General features: G+C 42.6%; 1 long non-coding RNA gene across 2 annotated transcripts in view; it reads left to right on the plus strand.

Moving 5' to 3' along the window:
* LOC139176363 (uncharacterized) overlaps nt 1-22,825 on the plus strand; it is a 70,464-nt gene extending 47,639 nt beyond the window's left edge. The window contains exons 3-5 of one of the 2 annotated variants that reach the window (XR_011560791.1): nt 10,630-11,307; nt 12,210-17,476; nt 18,722-22,825. This is a non-coding gene — a long non-coding RNA (uncharacterized lncRNA). Of the gene's footprint in view, nt 1-10,629; nt 11,308-12,209 lie in introns of both variants that reach the window. The other variant, XR_011560782.1, reaches the window with a different exon arrangement.
* The last annotated feature ends 1,735 nt before the right edge of the window (nt 22,826-24,560 follow it).

The raw sequence follows: 24,560 nt of genomic DNA on the forward strand, positions 1-24,560 counted from the left end.
GATCACAGTCTCGACTTGAGAGTGCCTGGCTCCTCCTGGCTTCCCGGCCTCACTCGTTTTCTGCTTACTACCCCTTTTATCTCATCCCAACCATAGTTCCTCCACTTTAGTTACTTAGGTTTCTTCATTCAGAGTGATTATACTCCCAAACTGGGGTTTACTAAAGTTTTCAGTGGCCTTCTGTCTATAGCGATGCTGATTCAAGAATACTATAATCAGCTCAGTAGGTAATGAGTAGCTGAGAAAATTGGAAACTCTCTGCCCCACATACTATGAGATCTATTTTGTGTAAAAGCAGAAGGAAAATTCTTAAACCACTGTGTACACAGCAAATCTTAGTCAGAGCTGATCTCAGTTTCTATTGACAGCAACACAAACAGACAATAAATAAATCCTTTTAGTTCCTAATTTCTCAAGTACCAGAATTAGTTAGCTGAGAGAGCTGAGCAACCCAGTGAGTAGCTGCAGCCAATTCAATAGAATTTTTTAAAAGATAATTTTAAAATATTGTATATGATTGAAGTCTTTCTATCAAGCTCAAAAGTAGTGTTGGAAATAGGTGCTAGAATAGACACTACAACGAAAACCTAAGTGCCTACTGTTTTATATATATATATATATATATATATACACACACACACATATATATATATTTTCCCCTTTGTAATTGACACTTCTGTATCATCTGACCAAGTGTTCACTGAGAGATTCACCTCTCAACTCTCTAATAAATGCAGCATAAGGTTTGTAACTCTCTGTGAATCCTTCCATGAGAAAAGGGCTAGAAAAACTATACCTGTAAAAGCAAATGTTTCCCCAAGGACTATGGGCATCCAGAAAGTTTGTCATCTGCCTGCTGCTGTGTGTAAAGAAAAGTAAGTCTTTCATGTGAAATCAAATCCCCAGGCTTACTCCATTCATAGGCATGGGAGTCACATTTACATTATTTCCAGAGCACAGGAATCCTGATCCAAATAGTTAAACCAAGAGCTAGTCTAGGACCTAAAAAGTCCTTGGGTTTAAGAATAGGAAGACTTCCCTGTAAGGATACCAGGAAAGAATTAAGAGTTCAAAAATTTGGGATAATCCAACCATGTACCCAACATTAGAAACATATTTTTGTCCTGTCACACTTGAAACATTTATAAAAATTGAATAATTACAAAAATTGACCACTGAACAACAGCAAAAGGAATCTCAGTACCATGAAAAAATTCAATCAAAAACAAATTTTAAAAATAAATCAATGTATTTGGACAATAAGAAATAATTTCCTAATTATTTCATGAGTTAAAGAATAAATCATTATAAAAATTATAAAGTATTTAGAAATGGATGCCATTCTATATGTGGAATGCAACAATGCTTAGAGAAAAAAATCAAATATAGTAGAAAAGAAGAAAAATTTAACTAATGATCTAAAGCATTCAGTTCAAGAAGTCATAAAAATAATAAAGTAGAAGTAATAAATGTAAAAACAAAAGTGAATGAAATAAATAAATCTAACTCACTAGGTTTAATAAAATGAAAGGCTGACTCTTTATAGACCTGTAAAATGGATAAAACTCTCCAAAATTGGTCAATAATAAACAAGAAAAGGCACAGATCAATAATACTAAAAATGGAAATTAAATATAAGTATAGGAATTTTTAAAATTTTGTATAAGAATGCTATGCACAATAGGACAATAATTAGATGCAGTAGATAATTTTCTAAAAAAATACAGAAAAATCAAATGAATTTTAGAAGCCTGTAAAAATCTATAAACTTTAAAAATGAGTTGAATCAGTAATTTAAAAAAAGAATTCAGCCACTAAAAGGATGCAATGATCCTTTAAAATGGTACAGTAACTTGGGAAGACAGTTTGGAAATTTCTTACAAAACTAAACAGACTACAATCCAGCAATCACAGCCCTTAGTATTTACATAAAGGACTTGAAAACTTATGTCCACACAAAACCCTGCACACAGATGTTTATAGCAGCTTTATTCATAATTATCAAAACCTAGAAGCAACCAAGATGTTCTTCAGTAGGTGAATGGATGAACTGTGGTAATGCAGACAATGGAATATTACTCAGCATTAAAAAGAAATGAGCTATCAGGTCATGAAAAGACGTGGGAGAAACTTAAATATGAATTACTAAGTGAACAAAGCCAGTTTGAAAAGGCTGCATGCTGTGTGATTTCAACTGTGTGACATTCTGGAAAAGGCAAAACTATGCAGACAGTAAAAAGATGAGTGGTTCCCAGGGCTTGGAGGTAGAAGGGATGAATTAGGTCATGGGATTTTTAGAGCAGTGAAAGTACTCTACATGATACTATAATGGTGCCTAACACGATACATTTGTTAAAACCCACAGAATGTACAACAGCAAGAGTGAAACCTAATGTGAACTATGGACTTTTGGAGATAATGATGTGTCAATGCAGATTCATCAATTGTAACAAATGTACCAGTCTGTGGAAGATGTTGATGAGGAGGGAGGGTGGGGAGAGACAGGGAGTTTATGAGAACTCTGTTAATACTTTCTGCTCAATTTTGCTATGAACCTAAAAATGCTCTTTATAAGAAAAAGTCTATTTAAAAAATAAAAACAATCCTTGATGGCATTACATTTGTTTTACCGAATATTTGAAGATAATAAAAATCTTTAAATAAGATGTTAACAGACTGAATCCAGCAATCTATTGAAACTTAAGGAAAAAATTAAGATTCATTGCCAGAATGAAACAATGTTTAGCCTAAGAAAATCTATCAATGTAGGAGCCAGTTTAACATGTTAAAAAAGGAAAATACATAATTATTTCCATAGACATAGAAGACTCATTTAATAACTGTAAAGCCCATTTATAATTAGAAAATAAACTCTTAGCAAAGTAGGAATAGAAGAGAAAGCTTAGACCTCATAAAAGATGTCCTCCAAAAAATTACAGCAAGCATTATACTTAAAGATGAAACATTAGAAGGGTTTCCTCAAAATTAAGAAAAATTCAAGGATTTTCATTATCAGTTCTTCTATTTAACCCAAGATCTTAGCCCTCAAGATAAGACCAGAGACCACTATGCAATGTATACTGTTTGGAAAGGAAGAAAAAAAGCTTGCCATTAGTTGCAGATAATATATATTGTTTGTGTTTGTATTTGTTTTCTGTTGCAGGGTAACAAGTTACCACAAGTATAGCAGCTTCAAGCAGCACACATTTATCATCTTATAGTTGGGTAGAATTCTGTTCTCTGCCCAGGATCTCAGATGATAGAAATCAAGGTGGCTCCTTGTTTCTATTCTCAGCTGGAGCTCAGGGTCCACTTCCATGCTCACATGGTTGTTGGCAGAATTAAATTCCTTGTGGTTGTAGGACTGAGGTTTCCATTTCCTTGATCATCTGGGGGCTGCTCTCAGCTCCCAGAAGCTGCCTGCAGTCCCTTGCTACATGCCCCAATCCATGACAGCGTACTTACTCAAAGCAACCAGGAGAATCTTTCTTTTCCATGGGCTAAGACTGAGTCTTTTGTGATACAAAAATAATGCGAGTGAATGTTGTCCCATCATCTTTGCCATATAAAATAACCTGTTCAAGGGAGTGACTATTCCACCATATTCACCGGTTCTGCCACACTTAGTGGAGGGGATTATAGGGGGTGGAAATACCAGAAGGTGAAAACCTAATGATCTTGGAGACTTTCTTAAACTTTTGCCTACCACAACACAGAAAATCCAAGTGATTATTTTAAAGTATTATACCTAATATGACATTTTAACAGGTTACTAAATATAAGATCAACAGATGAAAAATCAAAAGTATTTAGACAAGAATCATTTAATGAAAATGTATTTAAAAAGAAGTTTCCAATCTCAATACAAAACAAAACTACCAAGTATTTAACTAGGAAAATATTCTAACAAAAACAGTTTATGATCCAGAGGAAATTATCAAATTATAATGAAGGACATGAAAGGACATCAACACAAAAAGAGAAATATAGATCAATGCAACAAGATAGAAAACCCAGAGATAAACCCATGCACCTATGGGCATCTTATCTTTGACAAAGGAGGCAAGAATATACAGTGGAGCAAAGATGCATTCTCTTCAATAAGTGGTGTTGGGAAAACTGAACAGCTATGTGTAAAAGAATGAAATTAGAACACTTCCTAACACCATACACAAACATAAACTTAAAATAGATTAAAGGCCTAAATGTAAGACCAAAAACTATAAAACTCTCAGAGGTTTAAAACATAGGCAGAACACTCTTTGATATAAATCACAAGATCCTCTATGATCCACCTCTTAGAGAAATAAAAACAAAAATAAACAAGTGGGACCTAATTAAACCCAAAAGCTTTTACACAGCAAAGGAAGTCATAAACAAGGTGAAAAGACAACCCTTAGAATGGGAGAAAATAATAGCAAATGAAACAACTGACAAAGGATTAATCTCCAAAATATACAAGCAGCTCCTACAGCTCAATACCATAAAAACAAACAACCCAATCAAATAGTGGGCAGAAGAGCTAAACAGACATTTCTCCAAAGAAGATGTTGTTGTTCAGTCACTCAGTCATGTACAACTCTTTGCAACTCCATGGACTGCAGCACACCAGGCTTCCCTGTCCTTCACTATCTCCCAGAGTTTGCTCAAATTCATGTCCATTGAGTCAATGATGCCATCCAACCATCTCATCCTCTGTTGCCCTCTTCTCCTCCTGCCCTCAGTCTTTCCTAGCATCAGGTGGCCAAAATATTGGAGCTTCAGTATCAGTCCTTTCAGTAAATATTCAGGGTTGATTTCCTTTTCTATTGACTGGTTTGATCTTCTTGCTGTCCAAAGGACTCTCAAGAATCTTCTCCAGCACCATAGTTCAAAAGTATCAATTCTTTGGTGCTCAGCTTTCTTTATGGTCCAGCTCTCACATCTGTACATGACTATTGTAAAAATCACAGCTTTGACTAGACAGACCGTTGTCAGAAGAGTGATATCTCTGCTTTGTAATACACTGTCTAGGTTTGTCATAGCTTTTCTTTCAAGGAGCAAGCATCTTTTAATTTCATGGCTAGTAATTTTGGAGCCCAAGAACAGTGACAGCCCAAGTCTGTCACTGTTTCCATTGTTTCCCCATCTATTTGCCATGAAGTGATGGGACCAGATGCCATGATCTTAGTTTTTTTGTAAGTTGAGTTTTAAGCCAGGTTTTTCACTCTCCTCTTTCAACTTCATCAAGAGGCTCTTTAGTTCATCTTCGCTTTCTGCCATTAGGGTGGTGTCATCTGCATCTGAGGTTACTAATATTTTTCCCTGCAACCTTGATTCCAGCTTGTGCTTCATCCAGCCCAGCATTTTGTGTGATGTACTCTGGATATAAGTTAATTAACCAGGATGACAATACACAGCCTTGATGTATTCCTTTCCCAAATTTTACCTGGTGGCTCAGACAGTAAAGAATCTACCTGCAATGCAGGAGATGTGGGTTTGATCCCTGGGTCAAGAAGATCCCCTGGAGAAGAGAATGGCAACCCACTCTAGCGTTCTTGCCTAGAGAATTCCATGGACAGAGGAACCTGGCGGGCTACAGTCTATCTAGCAAAAAAAGACATACAGATAGCTAATAAACACATGAAAAGATGTTCAACATTGCTAATTATTAGAGAAATGCAAATAAAAATACAATGAGGTATCACCTCAAACTGACCAGCATGGCCATCATCAAAAAATCTACAAACAATAAATGCTGAAGAGAGTGTGGAGAAAAGGGAACCCTCTTGCACTGTTGGTGGGAATGTAAATTGATACAGCCACTATGGAGAACAGTATGGAGAGTCCTTAAAAAACTAGAATAAAACTCCCATATGACCCAACAATTCCAATACTGGGCATATACCCTAAGAAAACCATAACTGAAAAAGGCACATGTACCCCCAGTGTTCATTGCAGCACTATTTACAATAGCTAGAACATGGAAGCAACCTGGATGTCCATCGACAGATGAATGAATAAAGAAGCTGTGGTACATATACACAATGGAATATTACTCAGCCATAAAAGGAACACATTTCAGTCAGTTCTAATGTGATTGATGAATCTAGAGCCTATTATACAGAGTGAAGTAAGTCAGAAAGAGAAAAACAAATGTCATATATTAATTCAAAATTAAAAGATGCTTACTCCTTGGAAGAAAAGTTATGACCAACCTAGATAGCATATTCAAAAGCAAAGACATTACTTTGCCAACAAAGGTCCGTCTAGTCAAGGCTATGGTTTTACCAGTGGTCATGAATGGATGTGAGAGTTGGACTATGAATAAAGCTGAGCGCCGAAGAACTGATGCTTTTGAACTGTGGTGTTGAAGAAGACTCTTGAGAGTCCCTTGGACTGCAAGGAGATCCAACCAGTCCATTCTAAAGATCAGCCCTGGGTGTTCTTTGGAAGGACTGATGCTAAAGCTGAAACTCCAGTACTTTGGCCACCTCATGTGAAGAGTTGACTCACTGGAAAAGACTCTGATGCTGGGAGGGATTGGGGGCAGGAGGAGAAGGGGACGACAGAGGATGAGATGGCTGGATGGCATCACTGACTCGATGGACGTGAGTCTGAGTGAACTCTGGGAGATGGTGATGGACAGGGAGGCCTGGTGTGCTGTGTTTCATGGGGTCACAAAGAGTCAGACACGACTGAGCGACTGAACTGAACTGATGGGATCTAGAAAGATGGTACTGATGAACTTTTAGCAGAGCAGCAGTGGAGACAGAGACAGACATAGGGAACAGATTGTGGACACAATGGGGGAAGGAGAGGGTGGGACAGATTGAGAGAGTAGCGTGGAGACATACTCGTTACCGTATGTAAAATAGATAGCCAGTCAGAATTTGCTGACATGATTCAGGGAGCTCACACCAGTGCTCTGTGACAACCTAGAGGGGTGAGGGGATGAGAGGTGAGAGGGAGCTTCAAGAGGGAGGAGACACATGTAGACCTATGGCTGATCCATGTTGATGTATGGCAGAAACCAACACAATATTATAAAGCAATTATCCTCCAATTAAAAAGAAATATTTTTAAAAAAAGAAAGGACACCACAACAAGTAGATACATCTACCACAGTCACAAATGGCAAAACTTAATATTTTTGTTCATTTTCCTGGGGTTTTTTGGCTGGGCTGCATGGCTTGTGGGATCTTAATTCTCTGACCAGGGATGGAACCCAGGCCCTCAGCAGTAAAAGCACCAAGTCTCAACCACTGAACCACCAGGGAATTCCTCAAAATTCAATATTTTAAATAAGTCAGTTCTCTCCAAGTTAGTCAATAAATGCAATGCAGTTTCAAACAAAACCTCAACAACTTTTTTTTCCTGGAACTTGTCAAGTTCATTCTCAAAATATTAGCAAGTAACAAAAGGAATAGTACAGCTAAAAAAATTGAAGAATGAGGAGGAAGAGAAGGAGATAGGGACTCACACTTCCGGATAATGTGACTTACTAAGAAGGCTGGAGACACTAACATAATGAGTGCCAGGTATTTATAAAATAACAAGCCCAGGTAGGCAAATCAACCAAGGAACACATCCATGTGCGTGTCCTTACGTGAAAATTCCATTCATGGCAAAGGTGATATTACAGTTTAGACCAGTGAATGATGCTGGGACAACTGTCAATTGCTTTGGAGGGAAAAAAATCACTGTTTTACACACACACATACAAAATTATGGATGCCAAAGACCTGATGTGGAAAACAACATCTTAACATCTGTGGAAGAAGGTAAGAGCCTATTTTTAAGATATTGGAGTAGGACAGGAATTCCTTAAATAAGATATAAAAGTACAAACCATGAAAGAAAAGCTAAATCTGACTACACTGAAGTGTAAAATATATGTAGAACAAACGTCAACATACATGAAGTGAAAAAAACATGCCATAGACTGAGCGAAGAAATTTTCAGTATAAATACTTGACTACACCAACGGGTCTCCACCTCCTGCTTCCATTGGGTTTATCAGTGGAGAGCCCAGGAAGTGGAGATAGGCAAGTGCTGTGAGGTCAGGGCACGCATTCTCCCTGTATCTGTGGATGCCCTGTGACTGACAGTGACTCCCAACCAAAGACCACAGCTCCTGAAAGAGCCCTCTGCACACAGCCTCACTGTCTCCAGCTTCCTCCTCTCTACTGACTTAGGGGCACAAGTGCCCCACTGTTCGGAGCCCTTATGGTTTCCCTAAAGCCTGTCCACACCTTATTTACACTCACTTCCATTCGCCCAGTGTAAGTTTGCCATCTGTTCTCTGCTGGTAGAACTGGTATAAATGCTGCTGTTAACATGGTGTAGCCCTATTAGGTGGAGAAGGCAATGGCACCTCACTCCAGTACTCTTGCCTGGAAAATCCCATGGATGGAGGAGCCTGGTAGGCTGTAGTCCATGGGGTCGCTAAGAGTCAGACACGACTGAGCGACTTCACTGTCACTTTTCACTTTCATGCATTGGAGAAGGAAATGGCACCCCACTCCAGTACTCTTGCCTGGAGAATCCCAGGGACGGCGGAGCCTGGTGGGCTGCCGTCTATGGGGTCACAGAGTCGGACACGACTGAAGCGACTTAGCAGCAGCTTAGCAGCAGCCCTATTAGGCAAATTACCTAACCTGTCTGACTCCAGTTACTTCATCTATAAATGGTGCAGCCATGGGAATTAATCAATATGATTTACATAAGCTCCTCAGCACAGCTTCCAGCACATAAGCAAACAGTAAACGGTTGCTACTGTTGTCATGAGGGTGGTGGTTGTTATTGACATCACTGCTAATGTTTCTTTGTTGCTGCCCAGTGATCTGAATAGCACTTAACCATGGGAGGGCAAAAACACCAAAGCTGAACCTGAGGTAGGATTCCTAAAACATAATTTGCATCAGACTTAAAGAATATTCCAGAGTTTTCCTGAGGTCACCATCATAATAAATGTGAACACTCCTTATGAGGCAGAATTTCCAAGTTTTCTTCTGTCCACTTAGGGTGAATGGGCCAGTTCACCTCTGGCAACAAACGAAAGCTTCATTATTTGCAAAGTCGGGCCCCACCAATCACTCACATTTCCCAGGCACACGCAGGTGTATGGGTTGCAGCAGTCAGCAATGCACTTCAAATGCGGGGCTCCTTAAACAGCAGCCAACGCAGACCAGTGGTGGGGGCCAGCCAGCACCCTCCCCTGTGTGCACCTCTCCTGGCTGCAGGCCCCAAGGGTTAATCCAGCCAGCCAGTGACCATGCCATTGGTCCTTCCATACCCAATGACACTCATGTCCAGGCAGATTGTCCCCATTTAGGTTCAGTTTTACACATGTGTTTGTTACATACCACAAGTTACAACACAGAATAAAGGCTTTAGCTGTTATGATGTATGTAACTGCTTGTTTTAGCAACGGGAATTATGGGGACAAGATGTAGTAAACACTTGGTACCTCGCCGCCGGTAGAGGGAGGGACATTCTAAACTGTAGGGACAGTTGAATGTAGGAAGGACATTCAGATCATGTTTGCTGTAGGATATTTATTCTACCCTAATTATGTTAGAATGGTGTCTAAGATCTGTTGCAGTGGTAGAGCCTTAGACTGTGTGAAGGGTGAGGGAGGGAACCTGCCTGTGGTGATGGACAAGCTCTGTATCTTGATTGGGATGCTGGTAGTACGGATCCATACATTTGTCAAAACTCATGGAACTGCACATTTAAGACCTGGGCATTTATCTGTAGGCCTTAACTCAGTTGTAATTAAGGTCACAGAAACAGGTAGAGGAACAGAAAAGTTAAAACACAAGTTCTAAAAGGATACCTGTCAAAGTGTATCCTACTGCACCAATGTCTTCATGTGACAGAATAAAACCTTGGAATAGTTAGCAAATCAATCTGAACTCTCCAGGAGTTTGCTAAATAATTGTTGCTGAGAGGAGTTGACACAGAGACCTGTGAGTGGCCAAAGGGAGTCAGTCAACCATTGTGGATTTGTGGGGAGTAAACCACCCACAAAATTATAGGGTCAGTGCTTCAACTGTCTGTGCTCATTAGAATGGGGTTGACCAGTGACACCCTATCCTTTCTGGGAAAGGCTTCATCCCCCCACGGATCTTTATTTTTCAGGAGTTTGTGCTCTAAATCCCTGTGATTACCCCCACAGGCCAAAAAACAATGAGATGGATTCCTAGGTGGCTCAACAAGAAAACTTCAGATTGTTGACTGACAGCATATCCATCTAAAAGGGTGTCTCGATGGTGTGTTTTGTCCAGAGTCCTGGATGAGAGTGTTGAAGAAGTGTTTACCAAATGTTTAGAAGGCACATACAGGGCTAAGACCACCAGTAAGACAGGCTGCAGGCTCAAAAGTCACATCACCTGAACAAGAATGAGGCCTGGGCCCAAGCCAAAATGTTAAATAAATGAAAAAACAAACTTCCATTAGGTCAAAAAAGCCAACTGCCAAATCCAGGGTGTGACTGGGGAAACTGGACTTGAGAGACATAAGCCCTATGGTTTTCCTTAATCACACTTGAAATTAGGAGCCAATGGTGGTACAACTGGTTACAAACTGATGGCATTGACAGACAAGTCCGCCAAACTCAACACTGACTGTTGTCTTTGGTTCCAGGTGCTGATTTTATAAGCAACATTGACAAGCTGGAGAGTGTGCCCGAGAGCAGAGTCAGGACGCAAGGAGATGTAAACACCTCATTCTACTGCAAACATTTTAGGAAACACGCTGCTTAACCTGAAGAAGTGTAGACAGTTACAGGTTAAGGGATTAAACATATTGATTTGCCCAGGTCTGAGAAGGTTTCCAGACAGAGCTTTCAGTTTCAAAACTGGGATAATCCCAGGCAAACCAGGATAAACTGTCAGTCTAGATCAAGGTGACAATGAGGGAAGAGGTGCGAAGACATATGACTGCTGCTGCTGCTAAGTCGCTTCAGTCCTGTCCGACTCTGTGCGACCCCATAGACGGCAGCCCACCAGGCTCCCCCGTCCCTGGGATTCTCCAGGCAAGAACACTGGAGTGGGTTGCCATTTCCTTCTCCAGTGCATGAAAGTGAAAAGTGAAAGTGAAGTCGCTTAGTCATGTCCGACTCTTAGCGACCCCATGGACTGCAGCCTACCAGGCTCCTCCATCCATGGGATTTTCCAGGCAAGAGTACTGGAGTGGGGTGCCATTGCCTTCTCCAGACATATGACTACTGACCTCCAAATATTCAGAAGGGTTTATTCTCAGCTGCCCTCAAGTGGACCAGATCACTGGTACGAGCTACCCAGAGTCAGAGCTGAACTCAAGGTAAGGAAGGCCCTGAGGTTCCCAGGGGGCTTTCTCAGAGAAGGAGCGGCACAGGGCAGGTCTGCATGAGGAGGGGTTCATAACCCTGGGGTATGAAAACCCTTTAAACACACACACACCCCCCCAAGAAAATTCATCACGGCCACAACCTCTGCATTTAGCAATGCTTTTATTATATCAATATATATTATTATATATGTTAACATATACATATATGTATATGTTATAGATAATATATGACATGTTAATATATATTATTTTACATATTAATATATATTATTCTGTTGTCTCTGTTGTTTCTTATTATCTATCTATTGGCTGTGCTGGGTCCTCGCTGCTGTGCACAGGCTTTTCTCTAGTTGCAGCAAGCAGGGGCCACTCTTCGTTGTGGTGCCTGTCATTGCTGTGGCTTCTCTTTGTGGAGCATGGGCTCTGGGGCACACAGACTTCAGTTTTTGTGGCACACAGGCTTTGTTGCTCCACAGCACATGGGATCTTCCTGGCCCAGGGCTCAAACCCATGTCCCCTCATTGGCAGGCAAATTCTCAACCACTGGACCACCAGGGAAGTCCCTATACTATTATATTAATCACAACAGTGTCTTGATACATTTGGAAAGTGAGAGACATGATTTTTCTTTATATACAGAATGCTCAGCTCCCAGCTCCCATGTAAGTTGTCCAACCCCACCCTCCTTCCAAGTCTGGCATCCTCAGGGGAAAGGGTGAGGCTGGATAAAGCTCAGGATTCCTTTCAACTCCATGGTAATCTGTGTCCAGGGCTTGGCATCATGCTTGAGCTATAGTTAGTGCTCAGGAAATGGTGGTCACCACTTCTCATTACTGTGACAGCAGCAGGGAGCACACTCCTGTCCTCCTTCAACCACTTCTTTTCCTTCCCAGCTACCACACTGCCCGAAGCAGAGCCCTTGTGGGTAACTGAGTAACCAGAAACCTGACGGAGGCCCTGCTGAGCAAGGGGTTTGTTTTCTCACAGAAGAGGAAGTCTGGAGATCAGCAGCTGCAGGGAAGTCATTAAAGAGGCAGGTCCTTTCTTTCTTCCTGCTCCAGCTTCCTCCGTGTGCAGCTCTTGTAGCAAAGTGGCTGCTACAACTCCAAGTCTTGCATCTGCATTCTAGGAAGGGAAAAAAGGAAAAGGAAAGGGATAAGAGCACCCCAGCTGAGCCAGACCCATCTAAAAAGCCATTCCCTGGAAGTCCCACACAGAAGCTCCTTGGATGTCATTGGTCAGTACTGGGTCACACAGCCACTGTTGGCTGCAAGGGCATTACCATGGTATTTAGGGGACACATTGCCACCCCGAACAATACTGGGGTCCAGTTAGTAAGGAAGAAAAGGACAACGGATATTGGGAAGGCAGAGAACAGGCCTGCCTCAGCCATCTGTTCTGGGCATGTACACTTGTCACCTCCCTGGCCATCACCACTCCTTGGGGAACTAAAACATCACCATTCCTAGTGGCAGGGCCGGAGTCTGCAGCCCAACAGAGGGCAAGGAGGTCAAGAAGAGAGTGAGTGTCATGTCTTAGCAGGAAGTTCCATGATCCCCCAAAGCAGAACTGGTCACAGTTAACCCTGGGCCCGGGGAATTTTGTTTATGAAAACAGCACCGGTTGGAAATGGAAAAAGGATTGGGTAAGTCTTTTTTTCTTTTTCAAAACTGGTGGAATTAGCATAACTGTTACAAAGAATGTTCTACTAGAACCCTCTGTTCTAAAAAACAAAAATAAAGTGACTGAAAAGTGAGCCAAGAGGAGGCAGGCCTGGTGCAGAGTGAGTAATAATAGTGCATGGTTTATACATGGTTTATACTAAGAATACAAAAGAGCTTGTCCTGGTCAGATGATTCGCAATTCTGACTCGCTTGCCTACTTGTGCCTAGAAGGTGCCAGCGTGTGTACCTGCATGAACCATACAGGTACCCAGATGAGGAAGCATGTGAAGATGGTGTTTACCATCCCAGCTGCAGATTTCTACACCAGCCTTCCTTGCAGTCTAGTCCCCGGACCTGGAACAGCACCACCTGGGGACTTGTTAGAAATGCAAACCCTCAGGTACATCCCAGACCTCCTGGGATTCTGCTATATGGGCAAGTTTCAGAATCACTAGCCTGGATCAATGGCTAATAGCAGGGAAATATTCAAAAACAGTTAACTGGTCTGTGATTTTCTACCATATAGAGACCACAAGAAAATTACAGTAAAAAATTAAATCAGGACTTCCCTGGTGCTCCCGTGGTAAAGAATCTGCCTGCCAATGCAGAAGACACAGGTTCAATGCCTGGTCCAGGAAGATCCCACATGCTGTGAAGCAACTAAACCCGAGCACCACAACTACTGAAGCCTGTGTGCCTAGAGCCCCTGCTCTGCAACAAGAGAAGCCACCACAAGAAGAAGCCTGCATACCACAGCTAGAGAGTAACCCACGTGCAGCAGCAAAGATCCAGCACAGTCCAAAAAAATAATAAAGGTACATTAAAAAAAGAAAAAGGTATCGAACACTTAAAAAAATTAAATCAGTCTTCTGCACTCTGTACAGTCTAAGTTCAGAAAGAATATAGGATATGAGATGAATTAGGAAAGCTTTCGCTATAGGCCTGCCATTGAATTTAAATTTCTTTTAACTTTTAAATCCTAATCACAGCATCTGTCTTAAAGGTCATAGCAAGTAATGACTTGTTTGCAGAAATTTATTTCATTAGGGTTTCGGCACCAAGTATAGGAATAAGATGTATCAAAAAGTTTTGCTTCCCTGGTGGCTCAGTGGTAAAGAATCCACCTGCCAATGCAGGAGTCAGGGGCTCGATCCCTGTTCCAGGAAGATCCCACATGCCACACAGACACTAAGCCTGTGCACCATGGCTGCTGAGTCTGTGCTCTAAAGCCAGAGAACCAGAAGTACGGAGCCTCTGTGCCACAATTACTGAAGTCCATGTGCTCTAGAGCCCGAGCTCTGCAACGAGAGAAGTCCCTGCAGTGAGAAGCCCTTGGACTGCAACAGAGAGTAGCCTCTGCTCAAAGCAGTGAAGACCCAGCACAACCAAAAATAAAAAAAGTTTTGCATGCTCCTAGTATTGTCATAGCCGCAATGCATGAGATAGGCCCCAGTTTTTACGTATCTGTTAAGGGGTGAATTGTGCTCCCCCAAATAGAGGTACCAAGGTAAAGTGAAGTCATTGAGATGGGCCCTAGTCCTATATGACTGGTGTCCTTATAAGAAGAGATTAGGACACCGACGTGCACAGAGGGAAGACCATGTGAGGACACCAGGAGAAGACAGCCGCCCACAAACCAAGAAGAGAGGCATCAGAAGAAGCCAATGCTGCCAAATCTTCATCTCAGACGTCTAGCCATCAGAAGTGGGAGAAAAATTGTTTTGCTATTTCATCCACCCAGCCTGTGGCACTTTGTTAGGGCAGCATAGCAGACCAATAATGTTACCAAAAGACTTGTGATAAAGCTGGGCCATGCCTGGCACTTCTGTTGTGCCAGGCATTCATGCCGTTCCAAATACTTCAGGCTTCCATGGTGGCTCAGATGGTAAAGAATCCACCTGTAGTGGCAGGATTCCTGAGTTTGATCCCTGGGTTGGGAAGATCCCCTTGAGGAGGTGGACATGGCCACCCACTCCAGTATTCTTGCCTGGAGAATCTCCATGGACAGAGGAGCCTGGAGGGCTACAATCCATGGGGTTGCAAAGAGTCGGACATGACCAAGTGACTAAGCATGCATGCAAATACTTCTAGCTCCCCATCTCCTGGGGAACATAATGGTATTGTACCTTCCCACCCTCTGAAGAAGTTAGGCCCAGCCATCGGATGTGCTTTGGCCCATACAAGGTGAGCAGAAGTGAATGTCACTTCCAGCAGGAACTTCAAGAACCTGAGGACAGTTGTCCTTGCTCTCTTGCCCCCTCAGCCCCATCCAGGAGCCGGCACCTGAGGAAGCAGATATGGCAGCCCACTCCTGGAACCAGTGATATGGGCTGGGCTCCCAGCTAACCAGTAATGGACTTACATGGGAACAACAAATAAGCCTTTGCTATTTTAAGCCCTGAGATTACAGCATATTCATTATTGCAGTGAATCCTAGCCTCTCCTGACTGCTACATCAGCTTATTGACCATTTCAAATCTGAGTCATCTCCATTCAATTGTTTTGTTTAATTCAGATGATAGGAATAGCCATTAAATCATTGATTTGGGGGACATTTGGATTTTTTTCATACCTAAAATATGCATGCTCATAAGAGGGCACTGAGCTTCTTGTAGAAGGTGGGGAGATGTCACTGAGGTTAGTCCCAGGAAAAGACAATTAGCAAGTCTCCCTGCACTGAGTGGGCACAGCTAGAGTACAACCTCCTGTGTTCCAAACTGGCAGTTCCCTCTGATTATCATCTCCTTCCTCCCACACCAGGCATTTTACATAGAAGAGACTGAAGTCAGTCTGGGTGGTGAAGCTGGGACTAGACCTCCTCCCTCCTCCTCTCAGACCATAGCCCTGTGCACTAGACTGTACTTGCTAGTCCTGTAAGAATCAAAAGATAAGAATCTCATGCTAGCCAGCAACAGGACCTCCTAATCCTAAAACCTATTCATAATTCTGTTACCAATGAAAACCATTTCCAAAAAACATCTGTTTCCAAAACAAATATTCATATGACCCAACTTGTATGCTTTTTTCAGCCTAGGTGTACAGAAGTTCTGAGGAACCTCCAAGAACAAATCCCATTTCCAGGCCACCAGGTCTTCCAGCTGTTTACTTTACTCCAGGTGGCCCTACTGCTGCCCCTCGTTTGCTGGCTCAGGCCTCCCCTTCTGCCTGGACAGCCTGCCCCTTGATGTTCTCCCAACCTGCCGACTCTTCTAAACCCACCACAGACCCAGCCTGTCTTGAATGGTTTCCTACCTTAAAGATTCACAAACTGCTTCATCACATTCCAAAGAACACCAACCTCTATGTATACAGATGGTGTAGGAGACTGTCCTATACGTATTACTCAGGTGATTTACTTATCAGCACTTTGTTTTATTAGACTCATGCCCTGTAATGAACCCATGGAAAGAATGGTAAGGAGGGAAAGAAAAGCAGAACGTGAGATTTCTAACACACTGTCCTGTTATCTAGACTGCCATGGCTGGGCATAGGCCTTCCTCCGTGGTATGCAGAGTTGATTTCCCTGATAACATACTCTGTGCAAGTTTGATTGGTAAACATTAGTGCCATAAACAGAGTTTCATAGGTCACTTGCTCCAGGAAAATTATGGTATACAAATATTAACAACTACTGGGGATTTTTTCTTGGAAGAACCTAAAATTCTAAGTATTGCTACCAGAAAAAAAGAAAAAACAAACTTCCAAATCCTTTATTTCACTCTGTAATTAATACAGCATCATGTAAACTTTACAATTTCAAGCTTTATATATTTTTTGCTTGGAACATCAAAGCAGTCCCAGTTCATAATTTATTTCACATCACAGTGTACAGATCACCAAATAGAATTTTAATTCATTCTCAGAATGGCAGACATCCTGTTTTAAGTGAGTGATGGGAAAACAAAATGCCATGCCAAGTTCACCAGAATATGTATAATTGGTCTACGATGATGCTGTGTTCTTAACTCAAGTGACATGCCAAAAATGACGGCTTACTTTGGAAAACTGCAACATCCAATACATGCAGTACTGACCATGTTCATTTCATTAAAAAATAATCCATCTGTTGTCAATTACATGTCAAACTCTCTTTTCAAATCTTTGCAAGAGAAGTTTTTTTCCTCAAAGCTATACAATCTAAATTACTTTTAGTTTCATGGTGGATTTTTAAGGAATTGTTTCCTGCCCACAGTTGAGTGGAGCAGAGAGTTTCCTCACAATTCTATTCATCTGCTGAAGCTTGGCAATAACTCCATATCAAGAGTGGTTGAGCAGAGAGGCTGTTCACACTGCGTGCTTTTGTTAACATCAGTTTTGAGATCTACAGATGATCTGAATACAGGCTTTTGCTTCAGAAGCCACCAGTTTCTGGTTAGTCTAAATGCTACTCACAGTGCCCCAAGGCTTGAGTTCGTCCTGGACCAGAGTTGGCCCATGGGGACCTGAAGTCCACTCAGGCTCACTGAGATGTGGAAAGAAGTGCCCCCGTGACAGAGGTAAGGCTTTAAAACCTTTTCCTGTATGCTCTTTGTAGCCAGAATTAAGTGCCACTTTCAGTAGTGGTGAGAGAGGCAGCCTGCTATTCTCCTCCAAAAACTAAATACTAAAGACTGATTGGTTCCCTCAGTATTCTTCTCTTAAGATAATCCCAACTTCCGTAACCACAAAGTTGTGTTTTCTGGCCTTAATTAGCTTTGTTGCTGTAAGATAACCCCCTCCAGTCCATCTTGAGTCTCTCTGATTATAGAGCATACAGGATGGTGCTTGGAGAAAGAATGGACCAGACCCAGGGCTGAACCCTTCCCTTGAGCCCTCTAAGGATGCCACCTTGGGCCAGTCACCTCTCTCTGGCCCCCAGTTTATCCCTCTAAATTGTGGGGATTGAATGAGATAATTTTGTTACAGAAACCATCCACCACTGTGTTTGAAATACAACTCTCAAAAATGCTACTTTCTTTCCCCAAATCATTACTGTAGTGAAAGTCAGTTGTCTATAACTGTGTGTCTAAAGTGATCATCACCAGCCACTAGTGACTATGCATATTTAAATCAATCAAAATTAAATATCCTTTAAAATTCAGTTCTTCAACTACACTACCCCCATTTCAAGCACTAAATAGTCACCTGTAGCTTGTGGCTACCATACTGGATTGTGTAAACATAGAACATTTTCATCAGAAAATTCTATTGGATAGTGTCAGTTTTATTCATTTGGATTTCAAGGCTTCCAAACATCCACATCAGTCTTTACCTAAACTACATCATGGGAAATCTTTCCTTTGGTAACAGGAATAAATGCAAGCCCTTTGTTTCCTATCACATCTCTTTTAGAAGAAAACTAGTCTCCAGTTGTGTATCTCAAAGAACTCAGCCTCACTGGATTCAGGCTAGAAATGCTCTCTCCTTATCCTCAGAGATTCAGAAAACAACTATTAGCTGTCCCACCACAGCCTAGACCTATATCTAGGGTCATGGGCACTGTAGCCTCTGCATTGTCCTTGAGAGTCTGGGGGGGTGTGGGCACAACATGGAAAGCTCCAACCCTTCTCTTGTTCCCAAAGCAAAATGCCCTCTCTGGGGACTCACTGCAGCCAGTATGAACCTCAGGTAGCTTATGAGCCCCTGTGTAGGACATGGTGAGTCCCCCACAAGTCCCTGGCACCCTCAAGGGAGAAATGAGGAAGCCACAAGTCTAGGACAGCAGATGGAGTGACCCAAGGCTCTGTTCTTTCCACCACCAGCAAAGCATCTCCCTCCAGGGGTCTCAGGAGAGACACTGTGGACCACCGACACAGCATGGAAAATGTGGAGGTTTGCAGGGTGAACCCAAACAGAAGTGAAGAGGTCACTTGGAGCATACAAGATCGAACCCAAAGAACCAGGTGAGCTGAATTTTCTCCACAAGCGTTCCTAGTTCCAGGGCTGCAGATAGGAGCATCTCAGTCACACCTGAATTGAACTGAACTATGATGAAGCAGCTTTCAGTAGCCAAGGAATGATTATGCATATTCTTCCAATTCCACCAACATTCACTGATACCAGGGAGAAGAATAAAAAAGGAATATAGACTCAATGTCAGTAGCTCCAATAAAAGATAAGAAAAAGGAGGCCAAAAGTAATAGCTGAAATTTTATTTAATGACCCAGCAGTTTTTAGACCCTGCTATTGCTAAAGCTGCAACTCCAGTACTTTGGCCACCTCATGCGAAGAGTTGACTCATTGGAAAATACTCTGATGCTGGGAGGGATTGGGGGCAGGAGGAGAAGGGGATGACAGAGCATGAGATGCCTGGATGGCATCATTGACTCGATGGACGTGAGTCTGAGTGAACTCCAGGAGTTGGTGATGGACAGGGAGGACTGGCGTGTTGCGATTCATGAGTTCACAAAGAGTCGGACACGACTGAGCGACTGATCTGATCTGATCTCTCTACATCATTTGTGAAAATTTCACAGCTGATTGCATTAGTTTCAAGATTACACCTCAATTTTTAAAGTAAATAATAATCACAATCACAGCCATTACTGTGAAATGCCTTACGTGTGTGTAGATATTAGTGCCCAGGAGCCTCACTGACAACCCTGTGAGGGAGGTCATACCCCCAAGGCCTGGGGTCGGGGTGAAACAATTGGCCTCAGCTCACACTGGTGCAGCTGCTCCTCACACCGGGCAGCCTAGCTCCAAGTCTGAGCTCTGAGCCTCTGTGCTGTCTGCAAATGGAATAGAAACGAACCAAAGACGTACAGTTTGAATACGCCCCTCTTTCCCCAAGCTCCCTTCTACTGTTAGCAGCTTCTGACTGTCCTAGAGACGGTCTGGGCGAATGTCAGGATCCAGAAAGGAGCAGTTGGGGTTTTACATCATGTGTGTGTGTGAGCTAAGTCGCTTCAGTCATGTGCAATTCTTTGCGACCCCATAGCTCCCCAAAACCTGCCAGGCTCCTCTGTCCATGGGATTTCCTAGGCAAGAATACTGGAGTGGGTTGCCATTTCCTACTCCAGGAGATCTTCCCAACTCAGGGATCCAACCCGTATATTTACAGCTCCTGCATTGGCAGGCGGGTCACTTGTGTATAAATTGATAAATTGGGGGTTTTCATCTTTACTGTCCCTGAAGTCAACTTTGCTCCCCAGGCCTCCACGGGGAAGAAAACATTATCATTAAGGATACTCGAGATACCCCATCTGCCCCAGCAGTGCTCATGGATCCTACTCTGAGCCACAGCCTGGATTCCAGTCTCTATCTTAGGGGTTCCTTCTCTTCCCCAGGGTCTTTCCTCCCTCCCATTCCTCCTGAGCCTGCTCTTCTTAGAGGAGAGCCTGAGGCAGTGCAGCTGACTGCTGTCCAGCCTAGGAACAGTCACTTCTCCTCCCGGCTCAAAGCCTGGCCTGGCTCCCATAGCTGGAGAGGTAGGGAGTTGTTGGGGGAGAGGGTCTCCCTTCACCACCTGGTTTATCCCAGTGTTGGTGGAATCTGCCAATACTGTCTTCTCAGGTCGGAGGGAGGTCAGGTGTTCCCTGGCCTGGCATGAGCAGACCCCCATGGGGCAGCCTTAGAGCTCTTTGGTTCCTGCCAGTAGTACCTGCCTCAGCAATCCATTAGAAATTTTTCAACTGGGACAGCAAAATCATGCTTCAGTTAGCTTAAACAATAAAGTTGACTCACTGGTTCCTATAACTGAAAGGTCTGGATAGGGCAGGCTTCAGGAAGATCACGAGCCAGCAGGTCAGTAATGTCTCAAGGACCTGGCTTCTTTCTATGCCTCCTCTCTGCCTTCATCCTGACTCCCACTCTCCTGAGGATGGCAAGATGGCACCAACAGCTTCCGGGGCCATGGCTTCTTCTCAAAGTCACAGCAAGAGAGGGAAGAACATGGTGTCTTAGAAGAGCACAAGAGCTCCTCTCCAAGACCCCATCAGCAGCTCTTCATGATTCACTCTCTGTGTGGTCAGGCTGTTCAAGATGGCTGCTCTCCTGCTCTCTGTCCATCCCCTGCTTGACCAGTTCCTGCTTCTCTCATATCACTATCTAGTCTCTTTAATCATAAGGCCCAATCAATAACTGTCTGCGTGCTTGCCCCTTGTCCCAGCCACTGGTTTCCCTGGTAACTGATGAGCCAACTTGATGTTAATTCCCCATGTAAGCGTCAACCTCTTTTTTTTCCTCTTCCCCATAGCAAGACTACAGCCGTGTCCTGTCTGCCGTATGGGGTAGGGGGTGTCTCTCCAGGACATAAGGCTTCAGACTTAGATAAGCTCTGCTATCTGATAACCCCTGATGTCTTGCTCTCTGTATTCAGGCTCTTTCTTCCGTCTCATGGCTGGGCAGCTCCAAGGCTTGCAGGCCTGCAGGATGCAGCCCAGCACATGCCCAAATAGGTCCCCGAGTCTATGCCGAAACCCACACACGCCCAGGGGTGTGAAGGTGGAGTGAAGCATGTTCAGCAGCATTGGGGAAGGGCAGGGAATGACGAAGATCAGAGCAGCATCACCCAGAGGAAGAGGAGTCCCTGCTGGGAGACCCCAGCCTTTTTTGTCCTTTTGCTTTTCTTAGCTACAAAAGATGTTTTCCTCCATTTTATTTGATGACATTTTCACAGAAACATGTTAGTATTTACTAATAAGTCAGTAAGAGACTGCTGGTCAAAAGTCAAACTGAAAGTTTCATTAACAATTAATTTACAAACCCCCCATTGTCCTAGGGATCCCAGGGTGGAGAATCTGGACAGTATTCTGGGCTGGATCTGTAGAGAAACAGAGCTCTTCCAGCTTCTGTAACCTCAGGTGACAGCTCCTCTGGCTGAATGCCCACCTGACTCCACCTGTTCTTAGGTGTATTCTTGGGGCTTGGATAAAGAACGGGGGGCCTGTAGCTCGTGGAACTGGCTCCTGAGTCCTCATACACACCCTCTACAAGCTGGGAGAGCTGGGGATGGCCATGGCAGTAGGGTCACCTTGCTCTTCTCTGCACATCACAGCCCAGGCCCCTCAGGCTGCTGTAAAGGCACTTCAGCAAGCCTGTGTTTAGCTACCCGCAGGGAAGGCACATCCCAGCTCCTCCTTCCTGGAAGAGGGGAATCAACAGTTAATGCCTCTCAAAGCCCTCCCACTTAGCTCTCTTGCCTCTTACCACTCAAAGGGACAGGAAGGGGCAGGGCAGGTGCCCAGGGCTGCTGAATACCTCGACTTGGACAATGAACAGCTGCCCATCCTGCAGTCTGTTCAATCAGAACTCGGGTCTCCTGGCTCAAGACTCTGCCCCTATTAAAATGGCAAAACCCCTGAAAGAAGCAAGGCAGTGAACTGTGGCAGTCATTTACACCACAGTATGAATTAGCTCTTTGGCTCCTGTCCTGGATAGTCTAATGAGGGGAAACGTGACTGGGCCAAAGACAGGAGAGTGTTGAAAGGTGAGGTGCAGATGGAGGAAGACAAGTGCAAACTGCATCTATAAGCTGAGGTCATGCTTGCTCTGGCTGTGCTGAGTGATATTAATAGAATTGTAATGTCCCTGTAGGAATGGTGATGAAGGAACTGATAGGAAAGGCACTCATACACAGAATTTCATTTATTTACTTAGAATGGGTAATACATGTTAAAAAACACTGCAAAAGATTATATAGTAAAGAGTTTCTCACACTCTTGTCCCCCATCCCGTTATTGCTATTTTCTTATAAACTTGTTCAGACATCTTTGCCTGTATCCACATTTCTGTATATACTCATATCATGGCAACCCACTCCAGTATTCTTGCTTGGAGAATCCCTTGGACAGAGGAGCCTAGCAGGCTACAGTCCATGGGGTCACAAAGAGTTGGACATGACTGAAGCGACTTAGCAAACATGCATGCTTATGTTTATATAGTTTGTTTCTTTTTTTTTTTCAGGTTGATAATAAAAATTTAACAGTAACATCATAAAATAAACAAACATAAAAATCAAATATTTAGTTCTGGATGTTAGAAATAATATGAATCATGTAGTAGGATAACTTCGACTTTCAGCAGATGTCTTTGAGTTGGAAGAATTACTTCTGTTTTGAAAAACCTACCAACAGTTTTTTATTTATGCATTTAAACATGACTCTTTTTTTCTGTCTACTTGTCATGTCCAGCAATTCTGGGTTAAATAACCTTTTCAAGGGCTATATTTAAATCTTTATTTTTCAAAGATGGACCTTCCAACCTTAAAACATGTTTTCTCAATCCTTTTTCAACCAGTGTGTCTCCTGAACTAGCTCAACCAAAACAGGATACCAAAAGAGTCTTAGAAATCATTGAAAGATTTGATTATGAATGAATAGCTAACATGTATTTCCTGATAATTATGAAGTTGGTTCATTAGTTCCATTTTTACTAGAGGACCAGAACCAGGAAGTTTACCTTTAAACGTAGTCTGTGGACTTGAGCACTGACCTAACATATAGCATAAAGTTGCCCTTTTTGTTTTCAACTTTCTCTCATGCATGTGCTTTTTAATTGAAATGCAAAAGGAGAAAGGAATCATTTTTACTTTAACACTGTGACAGTTTTGGTAACTAGTATTCCAAAGTGGGAAAATGTTCACCTCTTTTAATTACATTATGAGGAGATTTAGTTAGATCATTAAGACAGTGGTTACACGGCTTCAGTGGCAGTATGCCAGGTAATACATCATTAGAGATGTCTGAAGTTCAGATGCTTTTTGTAATAAAAGCAGAATATTGGAAACCCTGAGAACAAAACAGTCTGATTGACATAATATATAATTTGAACCATAAAATCTTATCTTGCAGCACTATCAGTACTCTGCTGAATTTATTATGTATATTATTTTAAACAAACAGTAGCATACAATTTGCCCTACCCTACACCTTGCTGTCTGTTAACATTATACCTTAGAGATCTACACGCCTGGATCTCATTCCTTAATGGTGGTAGAGTATCCCACTAGATGGAGGTACCATAATTATTCAGCCATGAGACTTAGATTTTTCCAGCTTTTACTCTTCATTCTTTCCTAAAATTTGTACTGATGCCTATGGTATGCCAGACATTGTTCTGGGGTGGAGAGCAGAAAATGAGACATCTGTAAAATGAATTTACAACCTACATAAGAGAGAAACATTCTCATACATCTCTGTGTACAGTGTGGATATATCATTTCTATAAGCTATAGAGGTAGGTTTGCTGGGTCAGTGGGTACATGAATTGCTAATTTTGATTGACATTACAAATAGCCTGGAAAAATATTATATCAATTTTCCTTCTGAATCTTTTCATAAAATTATATCTAAGTACATATATGATGATTTATACCAATATATTTCTTAAACACAAGCCAAGTTCTCCATTATAAAAATGCTCACAATCACCTGAGCAATGATTAAGGAACTAGAAGAAGAAAATAGCAACCCACTCCAAGATTCTTGCCTGGAGAATTCCATGGACAGAGAAGCCTGGAGGGCTACTGTCCTTAGGGTTGCAAAGAGTTGGCCACGATTGAGCTAACACACACACACAAACATGACATAGGGGACATTCTTGGCGGGGGGTGGGGGGAGGTGGGGTGGCCAGTCCCACTGGCTAAGACTTTCCTCCCTG

Source organism: Bos indicus, chromosome 1 (genome assembly GCF_029378745.1).
Source record: "Bos indicus isolate NIAB-ARS_2022 breed Sahiwal x Tharparkar chromosome 1, NIAB-ARS_B.indTharparkar_mat_pri_1.0, whole genome shotgun sequence".
NCBI lineage: Eukaryota > Metazoa > Chordata > Mammalia > Artiodactyla > Bovidae > Bos > Bos indicus.